Here is a 22,090-nt window from a genome sequence, read left to right as displayed (position 1 = left end):
GGTGTGTGGGGGAAGAGGGAGCTATGGAGCGAGGCTTGAATAAACAGCCCATCCCCCTGGAACTGTGTTGGCATTAAAACGCAGTCAGTCAGTAGGATTTGTCTTCTGAAGCCAGGCTATTCTAATATCCCACGATCAGGCAGAAGGTGGAAGGGCTTGCTACAAGAAGGACAGCGAGCTGCCTGATCATCTTGCTTGAAAGAAATGATTTCTAGAAGGTTGAGATGTTAAGCAAACACTGGTGAACAACAACACTCGTTTTTAAATTTGTGTCTGGAAGACAGAGCTTTTCTGACGGGTGTACAAAGTATGTATTTGTTGTAAGGAGGCCGCTTGTTGGTTCCTGGCTACTCAGAAACTCAGTCCCAAAATAATCACACAGGAACTGTATTAATTAAATCACTGCTTGGTCTATTAGCTCTAGATTCTTATTGGCTAAGTCTTATATCTTAATTTAACCCATTTCTATTAATCTGTATATCGCACATGACTGAGGCTTACTGGCTAAAGTTCTATCTGACTCTAGCACGCTTCTCTCTGACTCTGCCCTTCTTTCTCTCAGCATTCAGTTTAGTTTTCCCTGCCTATCTAAGTTCTTCCCTATCAACAGGCCAAGGCAGTTCTCTTTATTAATAAGCCAATCATATTCACAGTATACAGAGAGGAATCTCACATCACCTCCAGCCCAGCATGGCGGAGCTGTTTGCTGCCTCTGAGAGCCATGCTCACAGCCCCATTTTTAGGCACACAGCCCATCTATGTGCACACAGTAAGCAATCATAGAAACCATATTATTTGTAATACTGTTTGGCCAATAGCTTAAGCGTATTTCTGGCTAACTCATATCCTAAACTAAACCATCTCTATTAATCTGTGTATCATCACATGGCTGTGGCTTACTGGGTAAAGTTCTGTCCGGCATCTGTCTCCGGTGGGGCTCCATGGCTTTTCCTTGACTTTGCCCTTCTTTCTCCCAGCATTCAGCTTAGTTTTCCCCACCTAGCTCTGTTCCCCTATAGCTCTGCTGTAGGCCCAAAGCAGTTCTTTATTTATCAATGGTAATCACAGCATGCAGAGGGAATCCCACATTATGTATTACTGATGGACACGACTGTCATTAATTAACCAAAAGTAGATGGTGTCAGAAGAGTAATTTTTTGAGTTGCCACTCAAGTCTAGTGCTCAAAATGAAAAAACGCAAAAAAAAAATGTGTTTAGACTTTTAATGAGATTAAGCAGCTAAACAACAACAAAAACACCCAGGGCTATGAGTGTGGCATAGTTTGGTGGAGTGCTAGCTGCTAGCCTAGCATACAACAAGCCCAGGGTTTGGTCGCCAGAACCGCATGAGCCAGGTGTGGGGGTGCACACCCCAGCACTTGGGAGGGAAAGGCAGGAAGATCAGAAAGACAAGTCACTCTTGGCTACATGGGAAGTTTGAAGTCAGCCACAGCTCTGTAAGTTCCTGTCTTGGGAGTGGGAGGTGTGGGAGGGGGTAGGCAGGAAAGAGGTGCTGTGGGACAATGATCTGTACCCTGTCACTTGTATTTTAAATAGCTGTTAATTGGCCAGTAGCTGGCAGGAAGTATAGGCGGGGTGACCAAGCAGCAAGTAGAGGTGGGCAATGAGAATTTTGGGAAGAGGGAAGTTTCAGTCTGCAGTCATCACCCAGACACAGATCAAACAAGATGTGACTGTCTCACCGAAAAAGATACCAAGCCACGTGGCTAACACAGTAAGAATTATGGACTAATATAAGTTATAAGAGTTAATAAGAAGCCTGAGCTACTAAGCCAACCAGTTTATGATTAATGTAGACCTCTGTGTGTTTATTTGGAACTGAATGACTGCAGGACCAGGTGGAACATAAACCCCAGTCAACAAATGGTGCCCAATGTGTGGACAACTGCATCCACAGAAAACCTGAGTTTGGGAAGTAATTCTGACACAAAATAGCATGGCTTCTTGGTAGCAGCAATTTCTCGGGTTTGTTATCTTTACTAGAGTCAAGTGCATCTCATTTAAGAGAGGCTTCCTGACTCAGCTTCACTTGCAAAACTTTGCAGCTCTTTTAAGAGGTCCTGCCATAAAACACTTAAATGGTGTTTATGAATTGCTGACAGCATGCTTCTTGGTGGTGTCAGGGACCTTGAAACTTTATAGAGTTGTGGCAATAAACAAGGCTCTGTCTAGTACCTCTGCCTTGAGGCTAGACTCTCAGACAGCTAAGGAATGGGCTGGATCCAGCTGTCAGAGCCATGGCTTTAATCCTTGCTATATCGCTTAGCAAATTAAAGACCCATGTGGTCAGAAAAAGAGAGATATACAGTAAAGAGAGATTCAAAGACGAAGAAAACCTCTAAATGGTTTACAGTGTGTTTAAAAATATATGTAGCCTTAGGAGAAAAAAAAGATAAAGTTCTTAAAATATAAAAGAAAGAGAGTAGTTGGGTGTGGTGGCACATACCTTTAATCCCAGCACTTGGGAGGCAGAGGCAGGTAGATCTCTGTGAGTTCAAGGACAGCCTGGTCTACAGAGTGAGTTCTAGGACAGCAAAGATACACAGAGAAACCCTGTCTTAAAAAGCCAAAAATTAAAAATAAAATTAAAAGAAATTATTTTAGAGTTTAAAATAAAGCCACGTAAAGATGGAAAATACACAGAGAATCTGGATACTGTATATTATTGTGTTGTCTTTTAATTGTATGACTGCTTAGGAAGGAGTAACAGCTGCTAAAAGACATTTGATTATAAATGCTGCTGGATTAATCCAATATACATATTTTGAAAATGTCTTGGCTTCAAAATTTAAGTCAAAAGGTATGTTTCTTTGGAGAAGATGTTTTACTTTTGTTTCCACAGGAGATTAGAGGTTGTGGATTGATTCTAGGTTAAGAAAACTCAGGTTTGATCAAGGAAGATCCCCTAAGAAATCTTCAGTAGGAACAGATGGCCCAGATGTCTGAGTTCCACATCCAGAACAGTTTCAAGACTGCTGTCTGAGATGATCAAGCCTCACAGGACACTCCAGTCAGGACTTGATTATAATTCTAAATTTTCTTTAGGTCCCCATAAGATTTTCAGCACCCCCAATCAGCAGGAAGTAGCTTGGAAAACTTGGCCCACATTCCCCAAAAATGGACTATGGCTATTTGCCTTTGTTTAGAGTGTTGGTTACAAGTTGTTATGGATAATGGTCAGGAGAAAAGCTAAACAAAAGAGATCCGATTCGGAGTTCTTGTTTAAGAAAAGGGGGGGGGTGCTGTGGGACAATGGTCTGTACCGTCACTTGTATATTAAATAAATGCTGATATTGGTACCTTTTCCGGTGAGGCGGTCACATCCTGCTTGCTCTGTGTCTGGGTGACGACTGCAGATTGACTCTTTTCTATTCCCAAAATTCTCTTGCTCTCCTTGCTCCGCCCCTACTTTCTGCCTGGCTACTGGCCAATTAGTATTTTATTAAAACGCTATTCACAGGGTACAGATCATTGTCCCACAGCAAAGAGGAGCTAAAATGAGTGGGCTAAAGATCAACTTTCAGGGGCCCACACAGGGGAGCCCTGAGCTCAGACTTTGTTTCCCTATCCTTTCACTCAGCAGCAATGAACACCACAGTGCTGTGATGTCACAGGTATGATGTCACAGGTGTGATGTCATAGGTGTGGGAATCTCCCCTGCCCGCAGCAGCAATAAGCAATTAATTCTGCAGTGGATCCCGGTTGATCATCATCTCATTCAGCTCACCCCCACAGTGTCTACCTGAACATAGGATCCCACAGGTTGAGGGCTGAGCCCCAAGTCTGCTCTTGTAATTTTGGATACCAATAGCAAGTCTCAGGTTGTGGCCTGTACTTGCCCCTGAGAAGCTACAAGCTGGGGCCACTGCAATCCCAAGTTTAATTTGCTAGGACCCCACGGCTCTCAGAGAAATGTGCTTAGTGGTTTATTGTGGAGAAAAGCGTGTGGAATAAAGATAAAGAGATTCATGGGGCAGTGTAGGGGGGAGTGCAGGATCTCTAGGCATACCACCTTGATTTGGGCACTCTCTGAACGTTTCTTTGTAGGGTGTTTTAAGACTTCATTCACACATTGGTAGTAAGTCACTGGTCACTAGTGGTCAATTCACCTTCAGCTTCACTCTGCAGAGGTCAGGGGACATGAAGGTCACAGTATCAACCCTCAGATTCTAACTTGGTCTTTCAAGTGACCAGCCCCCATTTGGAAAGCCACATAAGAACGACCAGTCATCGGCTCACACTGGCACAGAAGGAGTTAAGACAATAGCAGCAACAGGACACAACTTTCAAGCTTTCAAAAGCTTTAGGAGTTGTATGATGGGACAGAAAATCAAAACTACCTATGTCATACTATCACACAGGTGATTATTTATAGGCTACTAAAGACTCTCGTGGTTCAGACTCATATCCTGATCTCCCTATATTAGGGTCCTCCAGAGAGTTAGACACAATAGACTCCAGATACATGATAGATAATAGATGGGCAAACAGATTTAGGTAGATGGCAGAAATATATAGATATGAACATGAGAGGGTTTATTATGGGAATTGGCTCAAGTGGTTATGAAGGCTGAAAAGCCCCGTGCAATATCTGCAGACTGGAGAAGACCCGGGTGAATCCAGTGTCACTAGTCAGAGCCCAAACGCCTAAGAGGCAGGTTCTGTGTGACAGTAATCCCTGGGAGACGTGAACAAATGTCTACTCACCCTAGAGAGGGGGCTGACAACAGACCACAGTGAGGACACCAGCAAAGTCCACATTGGTGAGCCAATGAGTTTTACTGGGTTCCCTTACAGGAATAGGAGTGAGAGGTCACTTATCAGAGCAGAAATGACTCAAAGATAGCTGGATCACTGAGGGCCACCCCAGCCCAGATGCTTACAAAGCTGGGAACTTGGAGTGCCCTGCACAGCTTGCAGACAGCTCAGTGGGCTGCAGAGTGTCCTTTCCAGGGGCCTCAGTTGGTCCACACCTCTTCCAGGCAGCTTGGCTTGTCGGAGTGTGACTCTGACAGTGACTCTCAACCATCTTCACTGCTTGCCTTGGGAAGGAGGAGCCTGGTGAATCTGGTCAATTTTGGAGACTTCAGGAAGATGTTTTGAGTGTTTACCTTCTGGTTTATGGGGCTTTCCCCTTTCCTGTAGGATAGAGTATTTCAATCTAAGAGCAAAGTATTACACAAGGGGATGGTCCATGAAGTCACCACGGTATCAGAGGAAGGACCTCATGAGAGTGGAACAAACACTCTGAGAAGTGTTAGTCAACAGTGTCATTTTACAAAGTGAAGTTTGCACACATTGAAATGCCTACAAGGCCATCGGGCTACGCAGTCTTAGGGAACCGCAGGTGGTTGTTGACAACCTGTTACTCTACTAAATCAGGTTGTATTTAGAAGGTAGAGAAGTGTGTGTGGGGTGTGTGTGTGTGTGTGTGTCATTCCTGTGACAATGACCTGAGAGTTGTTTGAAGAAGAACGGATTTGTGTTGGCTCAGGGTCACTCAAGTCTGTGCTAGCCACAGGGCCATTGCTGTGGGCAAGGTTGAGATGACACAGAGCATCATGGGACAGCAGGCATCATGGGACAGCAGGTAAGGGCACAGCTGTTTACCTCACGGGTGCTGGAGGGAGGACAGAGGGACAGTAAGGAAGCCAGTTATTTCCACAAGTGCAAATAGGTCCCCCAGTGACCTACTTCCTCCAACAATGTCCCGTCTGTTCAACTTTCCAAAAGCTTCCCAGAGAAGAATGCCACCAGCTGCAGACCAAGTCCCGGGCACGTGAGCCTGCACAGAACACTTCATACTCGAGCCGTGACAGATTTCCTGAGGGTTTCGACAGAGATGGTGAAAGAAAACGCCAAGGTGACTTCAGAGCGTTCGGTCCAAGCAGCGCCAAGGGCAGGCTTACCAAATCGGGGGGAGGGCGGCTCTGAGGAGGAGCCAGCTCCAGAGAGAAATCAAAGTGAAGCTCTGGTCACTCAAGTCTGTGTTAGCCTCAGATGTCTGAGTGGGAAAACTGAGAAACAGAGCTCAGGGTGGGGCTTCGGAGAGCGGGCTCAGCACTGCAGACACAAATGGAGTCACTGACCTGGGGAGGAGTTGCAAAGCCCGTGAATACCGGCATTGAAAGCAGTGAGTGTGCCTTCTGGGACGGTGGCAGAAGCCTGTGTTCTAAAGTAGGTGACAGTATTCCGGGGTTCTGAGAGGCCAATCAACAGCAAGGATTGCTCACTGCATTTGATGAGGTTGACATCATCGGCTACCTTGATGAGATGTGTTAGCAGAAACCCTGATGCTACATCCACGGCTGTCTCGCCAGTGTAGCAGAAATGCTGACTGGATGGGCAAATATTGCCGGCAGGATTGGGATTTGTGCTTCCAGGAGCTGTGTGTTCCAGGCGGGTCCCTGGCAACCAGTTGTGGTGTAAAGCTACCTGAGTTGCCATTAGTATTGACTCGATCTGGCTGTCCTTGGAGCCATATGTGTGTCTTTTCCCTTGTCTGTGTGTTCTTTGTGATTCTTGCATATTGCTAACAGATCAGACTATTCCAGGCAGTTGCGGATACAAACAAGACTGCTAAGGACATTTTTGAATTCTGGTCCGCTATTAATCAAAGCCTTTAAAAAGTAGCCAGTTCTGAAATTGCCAGAATCATCATTAGGACAATTCCTTGATGATATGGAACAAAAGGAGTTAATTTTACTAGGATACATCTTAGAAGCTTTAGGCATTTGCCTGAGAAATATGTGCAATTGTAAACAGGCCTAAGAAACCTTTCTTATGGGAAGAAAAAGACCTAGCCTAAACTGACAATATCTGAGCCTGAGAATTGAGAAGGGAGGAAAGTTGAAGTTAGTGATATAAAGTAAACTTCAGAAAGACTCAAGACTATGTATTAGAATTTTCCTAGCAGAAAGCTTTCCCAGGGAGATAGTAGCCTTTTTTCTTTCTCACTCAGGCACACAAGGTCACTTAGCTCAAACCAACCAGCCACCTGCAAGCTGATAAAGATGGTCTAGCTCAAGGGCAGTGATCTCTTTGAAGGCAAGAGGAGAGAGTTTGTTTTGTATAGTGTGAGAAAGCAGAAGTCCTTGTGCCCAAGTCAAAGCATCTTCAAAGATTCTTTTTGTAAATTATTTTATGCTGTTCTTTTCTGTCTTATGATTTGATGATGTATGCCTTTGCCAAGTTCTTTGATTGTAAAAAATATATAATCCTGCACTGAAGTAAGTAAATCGCCACAGCATGCCTCAATATTGAGAGTGTCTGTGTGTCATTTTTCTTCGCCGTATCCTGATCTCTCCTGTGCCTTCGCCCTGATTCCCTACGGTCTGAGTGGCCCCCCTGAGCCGGTCCGTAGCACCCTGAGTTTGGGCTGGAGGTGTAGCTCAATTGCTGGAGTGTTTCCCTCACATTCCAGAAGCCCTGGCTTTCACCCCCAAGACCACAGACCCAGCACGGTGGTGTTTACCTTGGGAGGTGCAGGCAGGACAGATATTCGAGCTCTGAGTTCAAGGCTGGCCTGGGATACAGGAGAACCTGTTTCAAAATAAACAAACACCAAGAATCAATGGAGTTTTAGAGGAAAAAACAAGAGGAATTGATAACAGAAAGGACAGAGAGTTCTCTTGAGGTGTTTATATGCAAATGTAAGAGAGAACTGGGTAGAGGAGGCAACTGAGAGAAGCTTCACGCCATCGACTGATGGGTGAACACACCTGTTCTTACTGAACGCCCCTCTGTCTCTCGCCCTAGTCACGTCCATCTCAATGGGTGACTCTGGCCGGTGTCCTCTCCTTGTTAGTCCCTCTCCACTAAAGTGTTGCCACCACGCTCTAGCCAGGCCAGGAGCAGTAGAAAACAGAGCTTGTACCGATTTGCAGGTGGCTGGATTTTCTGTGTTTGCTCCCTTGTTTATTGTTTTTCCCTTAATTCACCAAAACTGTGAGTTCACTCTGGGGCTACCAATCAGGAGAGGCCTGCTCTGCCAGCCAGGCCTGAAGAAGTCAGCCAATCTCAGAACCCATCTGAGGAGGCACAGATGGACTTCCCGTTCTCTCGGGTGAAGACATGTGCCTTAGTCTTCTGGTTTCAATTTCGACACACTCTAACTTTAGCAGTCTGGCAGTGTGTTACATCATGGGAAGTTACCCAACAGGATCCACCCAGGTCCATTTCCTTTTTGACCAGTTCACAGCTATGCTGGCGTCCATTACTGAAATTTCCTCAGCTGTGGGGAACCTCATAGGACTGATCTAGGTCCCACAGGGGCAGTGGGTGGCTTGGGCAGTTAGTGGGGCCACTGGCAGTGGGACGAGGAGCCACCTCTAATGAATGATCTGTCTTTTTGGAGGCCGTTCTATGGAGAGATACCTTGCTCAGCCTAGACATGGGGTCGGAAGGGGACCTTGGTTCTGCCTCAATATAGTGATGTGGCGGAATTCGTTGACACCGCCCCCGCCCCCGGCCATGGGAGGCCTTACCCTCTCTGAGGAGCAGATGGGGATAGGATGAGGGGAGGGGAAGAGAGAGCAGGAAGAGGGGAGGGAGGGGGAACTGAGATTAGTATGTAAAATAAAATATTTTTTTTAAAAGGAAATTTCTTCAGCTGTAAAGGAGGCAATTCACCTCTTGCTCCCGAGGCTAAGGGTTTGTTTATTTAAGTCTAAGGAGTTAGATGACTTAAATACATTTATAAAAAAGAGAAAAGAAGAAAGTCAACCCAGAGGATAGGCTGAAGATAAAGCCAGGGGTGTTGGCATTAACCTGTGATCCCAGCACCGGGGACAAGCGCACCTGCAGAACTTGAAGGCCACCCTTGGCTATATAGGCAGTTCTAGGTCTGTGTGGGCTACAGGTGACCCTGCCTCAGAAGCTTCAAATGAGAAGACGCTGCTTTATCATTTGCTTAGGCCGAGTTCACACCGTGTGTTGGTAGCGTTTGTAGGTCACTGTGGGGATCTAACCATTGGCAGTTCCGTGAGAGCACAGTAGATTATACACCTTGTCACACTTTTGATGCGTGGAAATGTTGGCACCAGTAATGCTGTGTTCTAGGCACCTGACTAAGCCCTTCCCACACATTCTCACCCCCAGAAGCCTTTTGGCATCCCTACCATTTTCTGCATTACTTGTACGTGGACACTCAGGCCTAGCCAGTTAGTCCGTCTTTCCAGGGCTCTTTTTCACTTTCTAAGTTATCCAGCATATTTGAGACTAATTCGTAAACTTTGATTTTCATACATTAAAAAATGCCTATAGATTATTGGAATGTCTGCAGCCCATATGTTGGGCTTTTCACTTGATAATGGAAAAAGGAGGTGAAGATCCCACCTCTCGGGAGCCTGGCGCTCCTGTAGCAAGGGCAATTGCTCATCATCCAGTATCACTGAGACTCTTGAGGCATGCTACAGCACAGGTAAGTGCAAAGTGACTTTGTCATTAAAGCACGTGGGGAAAGGAAAGGTACATAAAATAGTAGGCTTTATCATACATGGTCTTTTAAGATAGCTTTGTGACTAGCAGGACTTTTCAAAGCAAATGAGGCCACTTAGAAGACAGTCTGGGGCTGGCGAGATGGCTCAGGGGATAAAGGTGTTTGCTGCTACGTGTGAGCGCTGAGTTCCATTCCCGAGTCCACAAGGTAGGAAGAAAGACTGGCATCTACAGGTTCTAAGCACGGTAGCACTTGTAGCATGGGTGTCCCTCAGCCCCCAGATAAATAAATACCAGTGCAAAAAACTTTCCAGACTCGTTCAGTCACCTTGGCTGATGTGACTGTCCCCTGGCTGTACTGTCTTATGGCTACACAGGCTAAGGGTAAGCGGCAGAACGCAGAGCAGTACCCGTGTGGTGGGCAGGCCTGTGGGGGACCGGCCACTGTGGCCATTCTACCGTGTCACACACAGGAGCAGGTGTTCACTCCCAGCTTAATAAGCAACAGACAGCACTCTGCATTTTGTTAAACTTCCTGGGAACATGACTGTTTCCTGTAACACCCGTAGGCATGTCAGGAGTAGCCCCAGACCCTTTCCTTAATTTCTGATTCTAATTTAAGATTAATTTTTATCTTTTATAATCTTTTTCTCTCTCTGTCTTTTGTCTTTTTGAGTCAGGGTTTCTTTGTATAACAGTCTTGGCTGTCTTGAAATTCATTTTGTAGGTCAGCCTGGCCTTGAACTCAAAGATCCGCCTGACTCTGCCTCCCAAGTTCTAGGTTTAAAGGTGTGAGCCACCATGTCAAGTTCAGTTTTCATCTTTTGCCTCTGCCTTTCCTGGTTATTTTCCTTGGGGGTGAGATTCAAACAGGGTTTTCCACTGTATTAGGATACGTTGTAGGAGGCCGCTTGTTCATTTTCCGGCTACCCAGACTCCTGAAATAAACACACAGAAACTATATTATTTAAATCACTGCTTGGCTCATTAGCTCCCACTTCTTTTTTTTTTAAATTATTTATTTATTTATTTATTTATTATGTATACAATATTCTGTCTGTGTGTATGCCTGAAGGCCAGAAAAGGGCACCAGATCTCATTACAGATGGTTGTAAGCCACCATGTGGTTGCTGGGAATTGAACTCAGGACCTTTGGAAGAGCAGGCAATGCTCTTAAACCTCTGAGCCATTTCTCCAGCCCCTAGCTCCCACTTCTTATTGGCTAACTCTTACATCTTAATCTAACCCATCTCCATTAATCACCATGAGGTCGTGGCCTACTCTCCGGCCATGGCTCCACGGCTTCTCTCTGACTCCGCCTCCTTTCTCCCAGCATTTAGTTTAGTTCCTCGCCCTCACCCGCCTAGCTGTACTCTACCTTATCACAAGCCTAAGAAAGTTTCTTTATTAACCAATGGTATTCAGAGCATACAAGAGAGGAATCCCACATCAAGTATATCCTGGACTACCAGAGTTATTTTTCATTTTTTAATTTAACTATATTATTATGTGTATTATTCCTTACTTCCTCTTTTTCTTTTTCCTGAGACATGCTTCAAGTATCCTAGGCTTGCTCAAATTTGTTATGTAGCCAAGGATGACCTTCAACTTCTGATTCTCCATCATCCCCCTTCGAACTGCTAGGATTACAGACAAATGCCACCAGACCTGATGGAAGTGTATTTGGAGCTTGAGATCAAATCCCAAACTTGCTGTATGCTAGGTAAACACTCTACCAATTAAGTTATGTCTCCAGATGCCACATGAAAATATTGACACATAATTTTTCCATTCATGTACTAAAAGCAAAAAATTCTTAGATGTGGAATTGTGTATTCAAAAATGCTATATATGCTTTTCACGTTACATTTAGTCCCAGCACTTGGGAGACAGAGGCAGGCTGGATCTCTATGAGTTCAAGGCCAGACTAGTCTACACAGTGAATCCCAAGACATCCAGGGAAACATACAGAGACTCTGTCCCAAAACAAAACAAAATACCCACATTGAGGGGCTGGGGAGATGGCTCAGGGACCACTTTTGCAGATGGCTGGAGTTGGATTCCCAGCACCCATATCAGACCGCTCACAATTGCCTATGACTCAGGCTCCAGGTGGATCCAGCACCTCTGGCCTCCACCCACCTGCTCTCACTGGTAGGAAACCACACAGACTCCACAACACACTTAATTAAAAACAAATCTCGAGGCTGGGTGTGGTGACTCAGTCTCCTATAACCCCAGCACTCTCCAGGTGAGATCACGAGTTCGCAGACACAGCGAGCTCAGGTCAGCCTGAACTACAGGGAGCCTGTCTCCAAAACAAAACAGACTCTCCAAATTGTATTTCATGAGTTTGTCCAATTCAGTCTCAGATTCAGCGTGTGGCAGTGTGTTCTCTCTGTGGTGTGCACTATAGACTGTTGTCTGAACATCATTTGTTTACTCTATCAATCTTCTCTAGGGGGCTGGGGATTTTGAGACAGGGCCTTGTGTAACCCATGCTGGCCTCAAACTTGGTATGCAGTCGAGGGTAATCTTGAATTTGTTAGTCTCCTGACTCAAGGGCTGAGATTACAGGCCTGAGTCCCCATGCCCACCTAACTTTTAGTTTATACCAATAATAAAACCATTAAAGAAAATCAAGAATCCACTTAAAACAAAGGAAAGATAGAAAAGTAAGTGGAGAAGAGGGTTGTCTCCGCAAAGGGCGTAACTTTCTAAGAGGACAGCAGTGGTGTATTTTCCGGCAAGCTATCACATCACGGGCAGTGGGATGAAAAGGCCTAACCCCCTAGATCAGCAAACCCAGGACTGTAATTAGATCACCTGCCACACACTGGCTGCCCATGCACTTCCTCCTTGGCAGGGTGTGAGGAATAGGAGAGGCTGTCCTCTGAAGGGTCCCGGAAGGAAAGAGAATGCAGAGGCTCCATCTTGAACCGCCCCTGCGCTGCTCAGCGGGAGGGCGTGAGTCCTCACACGTTCACCCCTTCCCTGTCTAGGCTGTGCCCAGTGGCTCACCATCTAAGGAGCTACTGTCCTCGTTCTGAAGCTCAGAAAACAATCTCTGTAGTGCCTCTCTCTATAGGACCCCACCCTTCCTGGGTGCCTTGTGTGGCGCTGGCTCATTAAGACCATGAGATGTTAAATGAATCTTGATGGGATGTTTATGGGCACAACTTCCCACAATTCCAGAAGCACGTGGTTTCGGATGAAAGGAGATACTTAAGTATGGGGAGGGAATCATTTGTTTTCTTTGATTGAACCAAAATAATTAGCTCGCCTGACTCGGTGTCTTGGCCTCTGCCTCTCTACGGAGGAAAAACAGACCAAGAAAACTTCTACGGCACAGCAGCAAAGACACACGGGAAAGCGATTAAGTTGGTAAACTTTTAACAACGACTTCCCAAGCGCCTGTTTCATATGCACAAGGGTTTTGGTGAAAAGGAACCTGGTGAGGGAGGTCCAGAGCCAGCTGAAAACAAAATCCGTGAGAAACTGCTTTAATACCAGAAGTAGCTTGGAGAAGCTGAGCGGTTGTTCGCGCAGACATTCAGTTGCAAGTTCCCCAAATCCCAGGCAATTGCTTTCTCCTTCGAGTTTTAAGGCACTAGATGACTTTTAATGCCCTCCCGCCCCCAACTCTCCCAATCTCCAAATGATCGAGGGGTCAGAATACCCTCCTGAAATTGCAGGACCGACGAAGCTGCCCAGCCCAGCCCGTTCCTACAGGGAACAGACAGCTTGGCACCATGCCCTGCCCAGGTGCGCGTTGGGGTTAGATAAGCACTGCGCCTCGGGCGACGTTCGGCAGCCATTCTTCTCTGCCCGGTGCACCTGCTGAGCGGCTAGCAGCCAGTCCGGCATCCCGGCCACCTCTCCACCACCCGGCACCTCGGACCAGCCGGCCGGACCCCTAGGCGGGCGCGGCGGGGCGCGCGGGCACAGCGCAGGCAATCACATGGAGGCCCGGGCCCGCCCCATTGGCTGCGACCCGGCCAGTCGCGGCGCTCGCAGACTGCGGTTGGTCCCAGAGCTGCGGCGCCTGCACGGGCCCGGAGTCCATGTTACGCTTTGTCTAATTCCCCTCGTTACAGAGTCATGTGCTGCTGCTCCCGCCGCCGCCGCTGCCACCGCCCGGGGTGCCCCGGCTCCTCCGCCGCGCTTCGAGGTGGCAGCCGCGGGCGGGGCCGCGGGCTCAGGGTCCAGGGCGCCGCGCGCCTCCGGGGCGCGTCCCGGTGCAGCCGCCGCCCGCCGCAGGTGATGCCGCCGCCTCCCGCCTCCGCCTAAGCTCCGGCGCGCGTGGCCAGGGCTGCCCGCGAAGGTGGGTGCGCGTCGGGCCACCCGGGCAGGGAGGGCGCAGGTGGAACGGCCCCGGGGCGCGCAGGCGTCCTGCTTCTCCGCGCCCCGTGCCGCGGTGGAGCCCAGGCTGCTTCCGGGGCCGCGATCGGGGACCCGCGAGGGCATCGGGACCCCAGGGCGGGCTGCGCGACCAGGCCCCCACCCAGCGCCGGGACATTGTTCCGCTTCGGGCCCTGCGCGGGCTGGGTGCCGGCTGCCGCGCTCCCGCCTCGGCCTCCGTGCGCGCGATCGTAGGGGCGGAGATTGCCCATCGCGGCGGCTCCGAGTCGTCCCGGAGGTGGGTGTCTGCTGTCTGGCCTGGTTGGCCAGGTGCCGGCGAGAGGAGCCCTTGAACTTCTCCAGAAACGCCTCCCCATCCGCCTCCGTCCCGCTCCGGGTGGGCCGCGCGGGGAGCCAGCGAGCTGGGGAGGGGAGGCCCTGCGCCCCGCCCCCGGCGCCCGGGGGGAGGGCACTGGGGCCGCAGGTGCACCCTGCGCGCCGCGGGCCATCTCCGGGTTGGGTACCGGTATAATCCGCTTCTAGCTTGTTTGGAAGCGTGGGCTCTTGGGAACCGGACTTCTGCTTGATTCTGGTTTAGGGGCTTGGAAAAGAGGAAAAGTGGGGGTTCCTGCCCAGAGGACTGTCGCCTCCAGTTACTGGAGGGTCGATGGGCGCCTCCCTCTTCCTGTCCCCCTTCGTGTGGGGTATCCCTAACAGATAAGGAAATGAGATTTTTGTTTTTCTTTGATTTTTTCTTTTTTTCCTTTTTAAGCCACCCGCAGTGAAGGAGAGCTGCCTCGGGTCGAGGGGAGGAGAGGTAGGTCCCCTCTGGAGAGGGTTGGGGTGTAGGGTCTCAGCGGTTCCCACACAGCTAGGGTTTGTGTGTGGCTGAATGTGGGGAAGTAGGATTGCTGGCAGGAAAAGCAAGGGAAGACATGGGCGCAGGAAGGAGGAAGGCAAAGAGACCAAGTATTGGGCGTCCTAGCCGAACTGGAGCCCCACCTTGAGACTCTTGGGGCTCCTATTTGATTTGCATTTCCTCCCAAGATATTCTTCAACTTGACTTTGAAAAGTTTATTATTTTTTTTTTTTTTAGTTTTTATTTTTGTATTGGGCAAGACAGCTGCGAAGATGTGGTTTTGGAAGAGATGTAGAAGAGCTGACTCCTGGGAACTTTCCTTGGCAGTTGAAATAATAAAACCCCACCCTAGCAGCATTTACTGAGCACCTAGTACACACACAGCAGTGCTGGAGTGTAGGAAGAGGCCTAAACAAGCAGGGAATTCCCGTCTGCAGTACGGGTGAGGGCTGTTTACTTAATAAATAGCCCAGGGTCCATCCTATGCCAAGGAAAACACGGTTCAGACCTTCCTCCCCAAAGCTGCTGGCACCTCAGGCTGTCTTACAGACCCGGAGGAGTCACCCTGCCTTGTAAGCACCCATGTTAGGTCTACAGACACCATCTGTTTTTACAGCTCATGAACACTGAGCGTGTATGTTATCTGTGAGGTCAGGGCCAGAACTGTCCTGACACCAGCTGAAGTTAAAATCCAGCATCTCGTCATGAAAAAGAGTTGAAGATTGAAATGAGGTAGATAGAAACAGGGGAGTGTTGACTTCTTGCTAATTGTTTAGGGAGCCCTCCATAAAAGGACGAAGTAGCCCACAGTGCTGGACAGGATTCCAAAATGGAGAGCTCCCTCTCAGCTCTTCCCACTCAAAGATACTATCTTAGATTCCTCTAGTTTTTATTGAAGGTGTGTAAACTTTGTTGACTGAAGCCTAACAGATGAAGGGCAGAGTCAGCTGTCCTCAGATGACCCAGGGTCCCCTCCCTCTCTGAGCACAGGCGCTTCTGATGCAAGAGTGTTGAGCCACAGCTTTCTTTGCCTGCTTTTGCCATTGAAAAACCTTGGTCAACAAGTGTCACCCCCCCATTGTTGTAAGAGCGTGGCCCCCATTAAGTTGTATATTCTATGAAGTTCTTCTGAGGGTTTTTAATTTTACAACAATCTGATGTGTTTGACTTTTCCAAATAGTTAAACTGTTTTAGCAGTTCTCTGTTTTGGAAATTGAACTTCCCCAGTATTGTGGGCAAGTTGTAGGTAAATTGGCTCAGACCGAAAGGCTAAAAGCCTTACGCATCTTTGTATTTATGATCATCTATGTTCTTTTTGTTTTGTTTTGTTTTTGAAATAGGGAGGGTCTCACACTGTAGCCCAGGCTGGCCTTTTCCTGGTGCTGGGATTACAGACACCGACACGGAAGGCCACACATATTCCTTCTTCAAGTGCTAATTTGAAAGGACTTGGTGTTTGACTCGAGCAACACCAATAGTATTGAGTACTGGCAGGAAGACTGGCTCCTGGGTGAGCTGGAAGGGGGGGATCCCTGTGCTCACGAGAGCAGATAAACATGCAGAAGTCCAATAGTTCAGGGTGACAATGTGTGTGTCAGGACGGGCAGAGACCAGAGTGGACAGTGTGACAGGAGGCAGGGGTGTGGTTGTCTCAGAGAAAGGAATCGGGGTGCACTTCAGTGGGATTTTTGAGAAGTAAATAGGAAACACTAACTCAGTTAATGGGAAGGTTAGTTACCAGCAAGTCAGCAAATAAACCTGATGTTCTCCCCTGGACTGTTCGGCCTCATCTCAGGCTGTTGGCAATATGTGGAGAGTATGTGTTTCTCATAGCCCTGTGGCAGGTGCTACTGGCTTCGGGTGGGTAGACAGGCAGGCCATTTAAAACAGCCTCGAGGGCCCTGGAGATAGGTGGGCAGGGAAGGCTGTTTAATCCCTGGAATCCGTGGTGAAAGGAAAGACTGACTTCCACAAGTTGTTTGATGCATACTCCCCCACCCCCCGAATAAATACTGTAAAACTACAGGCAAGCCTTGAAAGCACAGGGCTGTGCTCCTAGACTAAAGCAGGAGGTTGTCCTTGACCTCGGCAGTGCCAAAGCGTAAGTAAACATTGGGAGCCAAGTTCAGATCCTCAACACCTTCCTGAAAGCTGTGTTTTTAGCCTCAGTGCTGGAGAAGGGGAGACCCCTGGGGCTTGCAGGCCAGCCAAGCTGAGACATGAGCCCCAACTGCTATGAGAGACCCTATCTCGAAGCCTGAAGTGGGAAGAAATGCAGTATGTGGACCTCCGGCTTCTACACAAGTTCTTGTAGGCTTTTGCGCGCACGCGTGCGTGTACACACACACACACACACACACACACACACACACACACAGCTAGTGCCAAAGTTGACACTGCTTCCCTTCTGCAGTGAGCGGGAGTGTGGTGGTGGTGGCCTTCCCAGAAGTGAAGTTACAATTCTGAATAGAGGGAGATGGTTTTGGTTTTTTATTTTTTGTTTTTGTTTTTGTTTTTTTTGAGGCAGGCTTTCTCTGTGTACCCCTGACTGTCCTGGAACTCACTTTTGTAGACCAGGCTGTCATCTAAGTCAGAGACCCTCCTGTCTCTGCCTCCTGAGTGCTGGGATTAAAGGCGTGCACTACCACGCCTGGCAAGGGAGGTAGTTTCTGATGTGTGAGGGATAATCCATGAGGCTGTGCGGAGATTTGAAGTGCTTAGGGTCTGTGCAAATCCTCATCAGGAGACAGAAAACTTTGAGGGTGGCTGATGGCTGGCATGCAGGATAATGTTAAGTAAGTGGAGTGTTACAGAACTGGGGTTCTGAGGCCCAATCTGGTTCCTTTAGCAAATTGTTAAATTCCATAAGAGCTAGTTTTAAAATCCCGAGGAACAGGGGCCTCCCCAACGTGAAGACGGGTTCTGTTTGGCTATTCCAGAGGTTTCATTGGCCGCCTTGCTCTTGATCCGTTCCTTTCACGGGACAGAATAATTTATCTCCTTTCGGCCAATTTGACAATGTAAAGTAGCCCCCAAGTGATGCTTCATATCTTGTCAGCTCCACCCTGCGGAGCCTGGAATTCAGTGTGGTAATTGAGACAGGAGTGGCCAACAAGGAGCCGTAGGAAAGCTGCCCCAAGACCTACTATGCATAGGCTTCATTGTCGCTTAGGCTGTCTTACTAGCTGCCTTTCTGATTTTATTTTCTTTCTGGTTTTGTTTGTTTGTTTGTTTGTTTTAAAGCCGCACCTACCACAGACTGGTGTCATAGTCAAAACTCTCAGGGAATTGTTGCCGGAGCTGCTGAGTTTGTATGCATGGGGCAACATTTTTTCTCCTCTTGAGAGGTTGAGTTGAACTTTGTGTTACCTTACCAAGCTTTTGGGATTTTGGTTCCATCTTGTAATCCTGTCAGGGGAAAAAGTAGGCAGTTTTGGTTTTTCTGAAACAGCGGTTCCACTCCTGGGGTTGTAGTAGCATTCTCGGGTTTGGGGTGCTGCCGGTCTTCTCCGAGAGCCAAGTGTGCTGGGTATGGAGGGGGTTCTAGAGGCTACTTAACTCCTAGAAGTGAGGGACTTACGGGAGTGTCTTGTCTACACTGCTCTGAGCTCTCTCGGTGCCATTTGTACCTGCGGTGCCTGTCATTTTGCTGTTGTTGGAGCGTCACAAGTGTCTGAGAGGCTGACTTCCTCTGCTGGGATTCTTTTCATTCTGTGTGGATGACCTCTGGAGGGGAATTGCTGAAATTGGAAACTGGCCAGGCCAGAGCTGCTTTTGAACTTGTGAGGGAGGTAGGCAGTGTGAACTTGGTTCCCACTCAAGCTCCGTGTGGTTTTTTTCTGTGCCCGTGTGCCCAGAACACTGGCTGATAGCTTTACACTGATGAAGAAGAGACCTGGGCTTTGGACTCAAGCATCTGCCGCTGCGCTTTAAGGTGCGCCGGGATTTTGTGCGGCAGCTGGATTTTATGAGGACGTTAGGCATTATTCCTAGGTGTGCACTAGAGAAAATAGGCCGGGCGTTACGTTCTAGGAACTTAGTGCTAGGTTCTTCAGGTATTTTAGCTCTCTCCAGCAATATTCATTAATTCATGGAGACAGATTCACATATCTCAGACTGGTCTGTCTCAAATTCCAATTCCTTACTTACCGGAGGATGACCTTGAACTCCTGACCTCTTTTCCAGCGTTGCCTTAGAAGTGTGCACCACCATGCTAGGTGAATACAGTGCTGGAAATTGAACCTTTGTGCTTGCTAGACAGACACTCTACCAACCGAACTAAACCCCCAGCCCCTAAGTTGGATGGTAGCCATCCCATAGTATTGAAGGAGCAAGAGTCCAAATATGATGGCCCATATATGTAGCCCTTTATTATGCATGCCCAGTGTATTCTGTCCCTTACTGTGGTCGTGTCTGTTCTGGTTCACAGGTAACCTGTGTATACCTTCTGGAGATCAGGGATAATCCTATAAGAAGGAGCATTTAGTGAGCATATGATACATGACAATGAAACCCTTTGATATGTCCTGCATTGCTGGGCTGTAGCTCAGTGGTAGAATGCTTGGCTGGCATGTTTGAGACCTAGATTCAATTCCCTCAGTTGCCAATAAAGGAAGGAAGGAAGGAAAGAATTAAAACTGGAGTGGATGTTGTGGATGAGACCATCCAGCCACGGGGAGGTGGTTTGCCGAAGCTTTCACATGCAGTTACAGGCATCAGAATACAAAGGCTCAGAAGGAGGATTTCTTCTCTGCCTGGAGGTGTGTGTGTAAACAGTTGAGGTCCCTTGGGTCTTATTTATATAATTGAACCAAAAGGAGGTGCGCACAGTGGGATTTCTAGCCTTACAGGTGACAAAGAGCTCTCTGGATTATGAAATCTCTAGCCAGAAGGGATTTGCTCTGGGGAAACCATACAAAGTTTGTTAGTGGTCAGAACGCTTGCAGGCGCTTTTAGGTTGCAAATAAACATTTTTGGGGAAACCAAAAAGCTATGATAGGATGGTGGATTTGGTTTTTTTTTGTTTGTTTGGTTTTTGGGACGCCAGGAAGAAATCTAAAAAGAATGGCTCAGCACTGTTGTGCCAGTGCAGGCAAAGAGGGCAAGGAATGCCACCTTTAGGAAAGAGATTTGAAGAAAACACAATTGTCTTTTTTTTTTTTCTCTTAAATAAATTTTTGGAATGGAGTCGGATAGTACATTCTGGGCTCAAACTCTGTTTTGGAGGATGACTTTGAACCTATCATGCCCTTGCCTCTGACTTCCAAGTGATGGAATTACTGGCTACACCCTCAAGGCCAGCCCAGAAAATACAGTTCCAAATTTGTTTCCTGGGGTCATGGCCACTCTGCCTGAGGAAGCACAAAGGTGTGATTCCGGTCTTGTTGGAGTGGAAGCCCATAGAACAGCTGACAAAAAATACTCAGCATTTACAGTCTGCAAAGACTTAGTTCGGGGTGCTGTCAAAGTCGGGGAGACCAGTGCTGTAAGGACTTAGGAAGGGCTGACTTGTGGCATTTTAGTGGTTTGCCTCTTTGTCTCCAAACTCCAGTCAGTCTTTGTCAGTGAAGGAAAGACGGGGCGCCTCTGTCTCATGTCTGTCCTGCTTGTTTTTCTTTTCCCGGTATCATGTACCTGAGAGCCCCTCAGAGGATAGATGGAGAGATTTCAAGCTTTGAATTAACACATGAATTCAGATCAAATATTAAGAAATGTGATTTCAGTTCACCTTAACCCGAATCAGAGTCAGCGTGGAGAATATTGTTCTTTGAAATACATACCAGGATCTGGAAAGATGGCTCAGTTGGTAAAGGAACTTGCTGTTGATGCCTGGTGACCAGAGTTTGACCCCCAAACCCCCATGGTAGAAGAAGAAAACCAGCCACACAAAGTTGTTCTTTGAACCTGGTGGCGGTGATGCATGCCTTTAATCCCAGCTCCTGGGAGGCAGAGGCAGGCGTATCTCTGTGAGTTCGAGGCCAGCCTGGTGTACGAAGTGAGTTCCAGTACAGCCAGGGCTGTTACACAGAGAAACCCTGTCTCGAAAAAAACAGAGAAAAAAATCACCAAAAACCCAAAGTTGTTCTTTGATCCCCATATCCATGCGTCCCCAACACTTAATGCACACATGCGTGCACACACTAATAATAATAATAATAATAATAATAATAATAATAATAATGAAAAGTGTATTTTTGGTTCTTTTTAATTTATTTTTATTTGTATGTGTTGGTGTTTTGCCATGGGAGTCTGGTCCCCGGAACTGGATTTACAGAAAGTTGTGAGCTGTCCTGTGGTGCTGGGCATTGCATTGCATCTGGGTCCTCTGAAAGAATAGTCAGTGCTCTTAACCACTGAGTCATCTCTCCAGCCCCAGTAAAAAGTTGTTGTAAAAAGGCATGGTGCTGAAGGAATGACATACAAGATTGACTTCTAGCCTACACATGCATGTGCAGACCCATGTATGCACAGGACACAAACATGCACACATACAAAAGACCTGTCCGTCTTCTTGACCATGTTTGTTGAGTCAGAATCTCTGGAGGTGGAATTGATGGCATTTGTTTTTTATATTATTTTATGGAGGTCTTGCAGATGAAAACCTTCCTTGCCCCGAAGTAGCCAAGGCTGAGAGCCGCCATCTCGTGTAGATGTCTCACGTAGGCATAAACACGTGAGGACCAGGACAGCACACCTCCCCTGTTAGGCTCTTGATGGGAGTATTTCTGTTCTGTCTGCCACAGTGAGGAACAGTGCCTCAACCCAGAAATTCACTGCTGGGTCTGAACTGTACATGGTCAAGAGAAGAAAGCATGGCGGGGACCCTTCTCCAGAGACTGCTGGCTGCTGAAAACCTCCTCTTCTCTCACTATAGGGGCAAGGTGGGGTATAAAGAAGTTCTCAGTAGCTGTGGGGTGTAGCTCAGTGGTGTAGGTCTTGGCCAGTATACATGAGACCCTCAGGTCAGTCAACATTCCCTTCACAGACTGTGCACAGCGAAATTGTAAAGGGTTGGTGGACAACTCAGGCAGTGCAGTGGAAGTCTAGAGCTCCTAGAACTCTGTGTACCGGCTTGGCAGGTAAAGGACCTCCTGTCAGGCCTGGCTGACCCACCTGGTGGAAGGAGAAGACCGACGCCATGTTCTTCATGACCTCTGTGCATGCTATGGCACACGTGCTCCTCCCCCCACCAAATGTATTGGAAATCATTTATTCTCAGATGTAACTTTTTTTTCCATTTAGTAGACCAGGAAATAATTAACAACTTAGCGAATGCTTGTAGGTGTGCTTTTGTTTGCTTGTTGTTGGTTTGGTTTAAGTTTTTGTGATGGGAATGAAACCCAGGGCCTTGTGCACGCTAGGCAAGGGCTCTTCCACCAGGATATACGTCCAGTTCCTAGAATTCTTAATGATAACAACTGTCATTTATTC

General features: G+C 47.7%; 1 protein-coding gene and 1 long non-coding RNA gene across 3 annotated transcripts in view; one reads left to right on the top strand and one right to left on the bottom strand.

The window, feature by feature from the left end:
• Nucleotides 1–3,425: 3,425 nt before the first annotated feature.
• LOC146893740 (uncharacterized) lies at nt 3,426–8,095 on the bottom strand. The gene is made up of 3 exons (XR_015002611.2): nt 7,743–8,095; nt 7,496–7,563; nt 3,426–5,160 (listed from the first exon to the last, which is right to left on the bottom strand). It is a non-coding gene; the product is annotated as an uncharacterized LOC146893740 (long non-coding RNA).
• Nucleotides 8,096–13,655: 5,560 nt separating this feature from the next.
• Nucleotides 13,656–22,090, top strand: part of Lrrc8d (leucine rich repeat containing 8 VRAC subunit D) — a 106,130-nt gene continuing 97,695 nt past the window's right edge. The window contains exon 1 of one of the 2 annotated variants that reach the window (XM_087908766.1): nt 13,656–13,783. The gene's annotated coding sequence lies outside the window, so the exon portion shown is untranslated. Of the gene's footprint in view, nt 13,784–14,282; nt 14,618–22,090 lie in introns of those variants that run through there. The other variant, XM_087908765.1, reaches the window with a different exon arrangement.

This window comes from Myodes glareolus, chromosome 8, assembly GCF_982192425.1.
Source record: "Myodes glareolus chromosome 8, mMyoGla1.1, whole genome shotgun sequence".
In the NCBI taxonomy this organism is placed as follows: Eukaryota; Metazoa; Chordata; class Mammalia; order Rodentia; family Cricetidae; genus Myodes; species Myodes glareolus.
This window is presented reverse-complemented; position numbering and strand designations above follow the sequence as displayed.